This window comes from Camelus ferus, chromosome 10 (genome assembly GCF_009834535.1).
Source record: "Camelus ferus isolate YT-003-E chromosome 10, BCGSAC_Cfer_1.0, whole genome shotgun sequence".
NCBI classification, from domain to species: Eukaryota; Metazoa; Chordata; class Mammalia; order Artiodactyla; family Camelidae; genus Camelus; species Camelus ferus.
Genome location: NC_045705.1, coordinates 29,490,040 through 29,498,331, shown reverse-complemented (window position 1 = coordinate 29,498,331; position 8,292 = coordinate 29,490,040).

The window sequence follows — 8,292 nt, the reverse complement described above, 5'->3', positions numbered from 1 at the left end:
TAACTAGAGGGCTGAGGGCCAGAGAGGGTGAGAGATTTGCCTGAGGTCACACAGCAAGTCAAAGGCAGAGCCAGGACTGGAACCAGGGCTCCTTCCACCATAACTACCGGTCTCTTTGCCTCTTTGATAACCTCACTCCACAGAGGGAAACAAGATCTCCATTTCCAGCCCTCTGAGGGTCTGTTTACAGTTTCTGAGACAAGCCCAGGGATGGAGGCTGCATTGAGAATCTGAATCCCAGGAGGGATATCATGAGCCCCACAGACTCCAATTTACAGATGAGGAAACTGAAGCCTGGAGAGGAGCAGTGCTGGCCAAGGTCTCCTGGCCAGTCAGTGGTGAGAATCTAGAATTTCCAGCCCCTGGCTAGTGCTACCTTCCCTGACTCCCTCCACGTTGTCTCTTCCTGTTAGGAAGGAGATGGCCTTTGCATCAGGAGCCTCTCGGAAGGAGCTGATGGGGACAAAACAGCATGTAAAGGGACAGCTTGAATTAGCACCTGGAGATGTAACTGAGCTCTTGGGCCCCCTCCCCCTGCCGCCTCCCGCCCAATTGCTCTGGGAGGGCTCAGCTTAATGGTGTATTTCCTCCTTAAATTAATTGACTGCTGCTTGTGGAGCAAGTCCACCCATTCTGCGGAGTGTTGGAAAAAATCACCCCAGGCCACACCCCCCACCTCATATAGAAGGCCTGGGACTCAGTGAGGCCAGAGGTTCACAACCGTCATAGGCACTCACATCCCTTAAGAGGACCTTCTTTCCTCCCTGGACTTAGGACAGTAGTCGTAACCTGAAACTCATTGATGAAGAAAATATTTGGTGACTAAAGCTTCGAGGAATTCAGCCACATTTAAAAAGAAATTTGTATTCACATGTCCTAATTGCATCTCCAACACTTGGAGGAAAAAAAGCGCAGCTTACCAATGTGCAGAGCATGATTTAGTCTCCAGACACAGGCAGGGACATTTGAGGGTCCCTCTGATTACCCATCAGGCCCCATGCCCCTGGCTTGGGAACTTTACAGAGCATTTTCCTTTTCTTTCTCTCTTGGGAATGCGCATAATCGCCAGGTATTATTCCCGTTTTAAAGACAAGGAAACTGAGGTCCAGGGCCTTGTCTTTGTTCAAAATGCACTGACTGCTTTCTGGGAACCCCAATAATGTTGAGTAATAGATGAATAATCTCAAACTCCCTGGATTTTATCCTGGCTTCCCATCATCCGCTGTGTGACCTTTGGAATATTACCAGCCTCTCAGGGCCTCAGTTTCCTTATCTTCGTGAGAGGGTCCGAATATATCTACTTGCAGGGTTGTGTGAGGATTCAATGAGCTAATACCTGTGAATGTTTGAGAAATGCTAGCAATTGTCAACATCACCATCATGGCAGAGGGTGAAGCTAGGGAAAAGTCCCGCCAGCTAGCCGCATCCCTGGGTTCAATTGAATCTGAAAACAATGAACCAGCCCCAGTAAGTGTTTTCAGTCCTGACAATCAGGGGAGGGTTAAAAAAAGAAGAAAGAAAGAAAAAAAAAGTGAGACCAAATTATTTTCTTTAGGGAGAAAGAAATCTCATTTGGAGTCTCGCTCTGTAGGGGGAGAAGGTGGTGCAGGGTGTAATACACGATCTATCCATCTTCATGCGGCTTCGGAATTGCTGCTGGCATTTCTAGCAAGAAGCCGTCACCGGCCCCACTTCCTGTAATATCCTAATTAAAGGGCTGTTATTCATATGGGAGGTACTGTGGCCAAGTGACAGGCCTAGGGGCCAGGAGCAGAGGTTGGAGGCTGGGAGGGGCGGGCTGTCAGCTTCCCGCTGTGTGCTCCTCTGCTTGCTGCCTGCGCCCTGGCCCTCCCTGCCCGGCACCGACATCGTCTATTGCCGGCTGCCCCCTGCTCACCACCAGGCATGAGCTGTGGTGATGGGGAGTCCAGGTTCCCTGGAGGGACTCTCCTGCTGTGCCCAGGGCACTCCTGCCACAGTGAAGGGAGTGGGGGAATTCGGGAGAAGGGCTTCTTGGAGCTCCGAAGGGTGGAGAGGTGGGAGAAGGGGGAACAGACTGCAGTGAGGGGAGCAAAGAAGGAGAGAAGGGTGGCAGGAAGGAAAGGGACAGGAGCTGAGAACCCCGCCTCCAGGTGCTAGACCAGGACTCTCTGTGTCCATCATCCCTCAGAGTCGCACAGCTATTGGTTGAGGCAGGTACTATAGTTAATCCTTTCCCCACACTGCAGTTTCCTCACCTGCAATGTGAGAGGTGGGCTGAGTGGATTCTGAAGGGCTAAATGAAATGAGGGAGGAAGAGGAGATAGGAACAAGGGTGGACAGAGGAAAAGGCGAAGAGGAGAGGTGGGGGAAGAGAGGAGGGCTGCAGCAGCTGGAGAGCCTTCAGTGATGGGGGGGGGTGGGTTCCGAGCTTCAGCCGAGAGACACCCAGGGAAGCCAGGGAGTTCTGAGCACTCTCCCCAACAGCCAGGAAGCCGGGGAGGGGGCTGCTCAAGTCCCCCAACCCCACTCCCCAGGGGGCAACTTTTGTAGACTGTTTCAGATGTTATCGTGGGGTGAGCATAGTCCTTGGGATCTGGAAGCAGCAGGAGTTGGTAAGAGTTGAGTTTCAGGCTGGGGTGGTGGTAGGGGAAGTACTGGGGAGGGGGGATGGCCAGGCCTCAGAAGGGGCTGACTCTTAAGGAGGACCAGTGTGATTGTGTGTGTGTGTGTGTGTGTGTGTGTGTGTGTACAAACCTGGCAGTGGGTGATTCACCAGACATCTGCCTTAAGCTCGTTAACTGTCTAACCAAAGTGGATCTGGCACCTCGATGAGCACCTACTGTATGCTGGAGCCTGGAAGTGTCTCAGCACTGCCCATGCCTCCTCTACCTCATTTCATCTCCTCGACTCCCCTGTGGAGAAAGTGGTGGGTGAATCCTGACCCTGCAAGGAAACCTGCTCAGAGAGCTTCAGCCCCTTGTGAAGATCAGCCTGCAGATGACAGGCAGCCCAGCTGGGATGCTCACTTGGGTCATCTGCTTCACAGGTGGCCTCCTAACCTGGGGCCAAACTGCCAACTTGGAGCACCGCTCTGGGCCAAGCCCTGGGGCTTCAGTGGGAGCAACCACCCTCCTTGCCTTTCAGATGTTCTCAGACTGATGGGGGAGGCAGACTCAGAGCCGGCCAACCTGCTACGGACAGGATTAGTGCCATGCCCTGGGCGCCCTGGCTGAAGCTCCTTGGATGTGAAGGTGAGGGCACCCAAGGCCATGAGTCACCTATGGCCACAATTCTTTTCCTTTTCTTCCTCGGCCATCCTCAGAATGGGCCATTCCCTCATGGTCATGAAGTAGATGCAACTGCTCCAAGCATCACAGCCTCACATGGCTGCAACCAGAGGCAGAAAATGACCTGCTTCCTATTGCTCCTTTCTTCTTAAGAGCAAGGAGACCTTTCCCAGACCACCCCCACCCCCAAAAGAATGCCTCTCTTGTTTCCTGGCCAGAATTGCCCCACATGCCCTCCGGTCCCCCAACAAAGCACTGTCTGGCTTAGACCAATTGTGATTCACTCCCTGGGGCTGGGAGGGGCTCAGTCTTTTCTGGCTTCTGAACAACACTGAGCTCTGTGAGTAGGAAGGTCCACACTGACCCTCCCCTTCCCACGCTGGGTCTCAGCTGTCAAGATTCCTCTCTCAACACTGCCCAGGCGCCTCCCCTCTAGTCAGCCAAGGACAGGCAAGTATCAGAGTTCCCCGGAGACAGAGGGCTCCTGGACTGACGCAGAATCTTGTCGCTGTCTGGTCCCCAAATCCCTGGGCGGCTGACCTCAGCATGGCCTCGGCCCCAAGCCATCGCAGAACTCCTGCTAACACTAATCACATTTACCTGCTTTATCCAAAAATCTTTCCTGACAATAGCTGGAGAAGTGGTACCATTATCACCATCATTTAGCAGAGCAGGAAATGGAGACAGACAGGTAGACCATGCAGCTAGAACTTGGTGGAGCTGGCATGTGAACCCAGGCAGTCTGACTTCAGACTCTTCTCTCTTAACTGCAGCCCTGCTGCCTCCTAGTCTGGGCTTTGTCCCCTCCGTGTGGGTCTCAGACACTCAGACTGTCTGGGCTGGATGGGGCCTTAGTGGCTGATGGGGCAGTGGGGTTGGGTCGGGGAGGAGAGGCGCTGGGTGAGGGGAGCTGGGCTGCTTATCTTCTGGTGGCTTTGTGAAGGTGACATGGCATCTCTAAGCCTCTGTTTTGCAGGTTTGAATGGAAAATTATAGATGCCTACAACAAAGGGATGTTGAGAGAATTAGAGATAATATATGTAGGTGGTAGTAAATACTCAACTAGTCCCTGCTGGCTAAATGATAGCAATCGTTATATGAAGCCAGATAGAACTGGGATTAAATTCCAGTTCCAAGGAGGGAGGGTGTAGCTCAGTGGTAGAATGCATGCCTGGCATGCACAAGGTCCTGGGTTCAATCCCTCGTACCTCCATTAAGTAAGTAAATAAACCTCCTCCCACAAAAAACCCAAAAACAACAAAAAATTTTTTTTAAAAAGAAAAATAAATCCAGCTCCAAGATTTATGAACTGTGTGATCTTACACTTTTCTTCTCTGATCCTTTAATGCCGTCATCTGTAATTTGGAGATAATAAAGTTGATATCATAAGGCTGTGCTGAGGGCTAAATAAGATCACGCCAATGAAAGCAGTTTGTAAACCATAAAGCACTTCTCAACTGTGCAGTGTTATCATGAGCTCCTGCTGACCGGTCACCTCTTTTCTGCTGGGGACCCTTTGGAATCACTTTCTCTCACAGCAGGCAGCCCCCCGTTTCCCTTTTCTTGCCTCTCCCTGCCCCCTGCGGGTGTTTGCCAAGGCTCCCGGTGGATGCCACCTGTCCATGCGTCCATTCATGATTCATTCAACAAATATGTGTGCCTGGTGATGAAAGTCTGGTAGAGCAAACATTGAGACTCTGGTCTTGGAATTTGCTGTCCAGTGGGAGAGACAGTTGTTAACCCAATCACCACACAAATAAATATATTATTACAAACTGTGAAAAGTGCACGAAGAAGCACAGCGAGCTAGGGGAATTCACAACAGGGGTGCAGTTTAGGTAGGAAGAGCATGGCTGGCCTCCCTGAGGAGGTGACATTTAGGCCAAGGCACTATTCTTGCTGTAGCCTTGCTGTGATGAGCATGGGGGATGTAGACTGGATCCAAGGCTCCCTCTTGTCCCTGTGGACCAAGGGCTGTGTTCCAGCCATCCCTGGGCACCATGGAGCCTCCCAAAATGGACAAGCCAGGAAGACTCCAAGCCTCTGCTCTCTGCAACCCCTAGCCTGGGATGGGCCCCTGAGTTCTCCTGGACCTTCCCTGAGAAAGCCAGGATCTCAGTCAATGACTCATAAGCAATATCTCCTCTTGGTCTGGGAGGAAGTCTCCATCTTCACATGAATGTACCTAATGGCTGAGCCTCAGTTTCTCCATCTGCCAAAGTGGGTAAAGATTCCTGCCCCACACACCTCCCAGGTGAGAACAAGGAACCTGGGGCTGGAGGTGATTTGCAAAAGCCTAAGACGTGCCTGCTCACATCAGAACCTCCTTTACCTTGCTCCCTTTCATGTGTGCCACTCCCATTCCTTCTTTCCTTCACTTCCCAAACTGGTAAAGCCATGGGTGGGGAAAGGCTCAGACTTCCCTCTTGCCAGTCCCCTTCCTGGGCACAGAGCCTTGTCCCAGATATGCCCAACTTCTCTTCATAGACGGTTCATCAGAATTTTAAACTTTAGGAGCAACAGGTTAGGAGCCAGACAGACCAAGGGTCAAATCCTATCTCTGTGGCTTCCTTGCTGTATGACTTTGGGTAAAGTCATACAGCATATATATATTCAGTGTTCTCCACTAACTCAGACTTGGTTGTCTGGGCCTCCAGTTCCTCATCTGTAAAATGGGTACAAACTCAAGTCTGAGCCGAGAGCGTTGTTGTGAGGACTAGGTGTAATAATATCAGTAGGTGGCTTAGCCTGGCTTGTGAGACGGGCTTAATAAAAAAATCTAAAATAAACAAGCACCTTACAAAGTGCTTACCCTGGGCTAGGCATGGTGCCAGGAGACTGGAACATTGAAGGCAAAAGAAAATGGAAGCAGCTGAGAACAGAGATGATGGTGGAGCCATGGTGGGTGCTCTGGGCTGGTGTCGGGAGAGCTGGTGCTGGATCCCTAACTTACTGGGTGACCTGGGTTTCTCACCTAGCCAGGTGCCGAGGAAGCCCAGGGAAGGACAGCCTCTTGCCAAGTCTGGGGAGCAGGGCCTTGAGACAAGAGAAGTTTTACATTTTCTGTTTTCAGGAGCATTTGGGGGTGGGGGTGGGGTGGGGAAGGAAGCTTCTGGTTATGAAATCAATGCATGTTCATTTTAGAAAACATGAAAATGACTTTAAAGAAGTAAATAAAAATGATCTCAAATTTCCCTACCCTGAATAACCACTGTTGGCAGGTCAGTGTGTTTCATTTATTGGCTCAGCGCTGTTGATTGGATGCCTCCTGTCAGCCAGACCCTCGTTCTGGGCTCTGGGAACAGTGTGAGAACAAGACGGCCGTGTCCCTACTCTCTTGGATCTGACATTTAGCGGGAAAACTGACTTGGGGCAGACTTTCTGGGTATGGTGCTGTGAGAAGAGGGGTAGGGTGTGGTTGGGGCTGGAATCAGACACAAAATCAAGATCTTACTGATGCTAAGAGTTTATATTCTATGTTCTCCACTGACTATGAAGTGTGGATGTTTTTAATCGGGAAAATTGTCAGATGCAGCAGTAGGTGGAGAGGGGACATTGGCAGGAGCAAAGGCCTGGCCACCCTTTGCGTTTGGGCCAGGCCCTGGGAAAGATGCCTGAGTCTCCTGCAAGAACCCTCTGACCTAGTTTCTTGTTCCTCCTGGGTGTTTGTGTCCATCAGAGCCTGGACTCAGCCTCACCCCACCCCTTGTGGACAAAATCCTGGAGTAGGGTGAGTCATCCAGGGGGATGTCTTGAAAGTCAGCCTTCTAAGTCATCTCTGCCTTTTGCCTCACTCAGCTCAGAGTGGGCAGGGGCTCTACTGAGGCTGTAAAGCAAGGCAGGGTCATGGCCATGGCCAAAGTTAGAGGCCAGGCTTCTCATATCCTGTCTTCTTTTTTTGCTGCCACCCAGGTCTGTCCTAAGCCAGGGTCTGGAGACAGGCTAGGTCCAGCTGGCCTGGGGGGACTCTGGCCTGTCCCCTGTCTGCTCCCTGCCCTTCCTCTACATGATCAAGCTTGCTAGAGGAATGACATCTTTGCCAACGACCTCTCCTGATGCCACCTGGGTGCCATGGTGATGTCAGAGTACAAAGGAGAGGGTAATGGCTCTGTCCTTGCCTGCATTTTCCTCAAGAGCCCAGGAGGTCACCATGAGGCTTGTTTATCTCTCAGGCCTGCCCCTCAGCCAAAGAGGCATGGAGAAGTCCCCTCAGGTGACCCGTGGTTCTCAGATGGGGCAAAGTCCAGGCTGGTTGGGGGGGACTGTGAGGTTACATGGTGCCTAGTATCCTCTCTCCCCAACAGGTGAGCTGGTCCAGGCGTTAAGTGGGGCAAGGAGACAGGGCTCTCTTTCTCCCTAACCAGGTCAGGGGAGGATGCCAATCCGCTCTGTGTAAGGCATACACACATGTTGCCATGTGCATTTATGTTAGCACAACTCACACGCACACCCACCTGTGGGCACGTGTGTGGGGAAGCACCAGCCTCCGTCCCCAAGCATACATTAGGCTCCTATACATACCCATGGATACCAGCACTCAAAGAAGGTACACAGAGACAGGGGCACACAGGTGTGTTCCAGTCACTCGAGTTGATATGCGTTTGAACCCGTGAATATGTGGGAACAGAACAGCACACACAGGGAGAATAGGCATAACCATGCCCCTAATGCATATGCAAAATTTAAGAACATTTAACAGAATTGAGCATGCCCCTTGTTCAGATGCCTGTGCTAAGTGCTGGCAGGACTCAGGGGTGGAGAGTTTGGAGATGGATTGGCTGGGGCTTTGCTCTCCAGAAGCATATAATCCATACAGGATGACAGGCATTATTTAAACAAACAGCACAGGGAGTGAAGGAAAATGTGTGTGTGGATGGATGTGTCTGTGCTTGTATGTGCATGGGTTCAAGAAGTCCTCAAGCCATCAGAATGGAGAGTCAGGTTCCTAGATGTATCTCTGGGGTAGTCCAGGGTCACTGACTGACTTGAGTGGAGGGGAGTAGAGACAAGATGGATGGGCTAT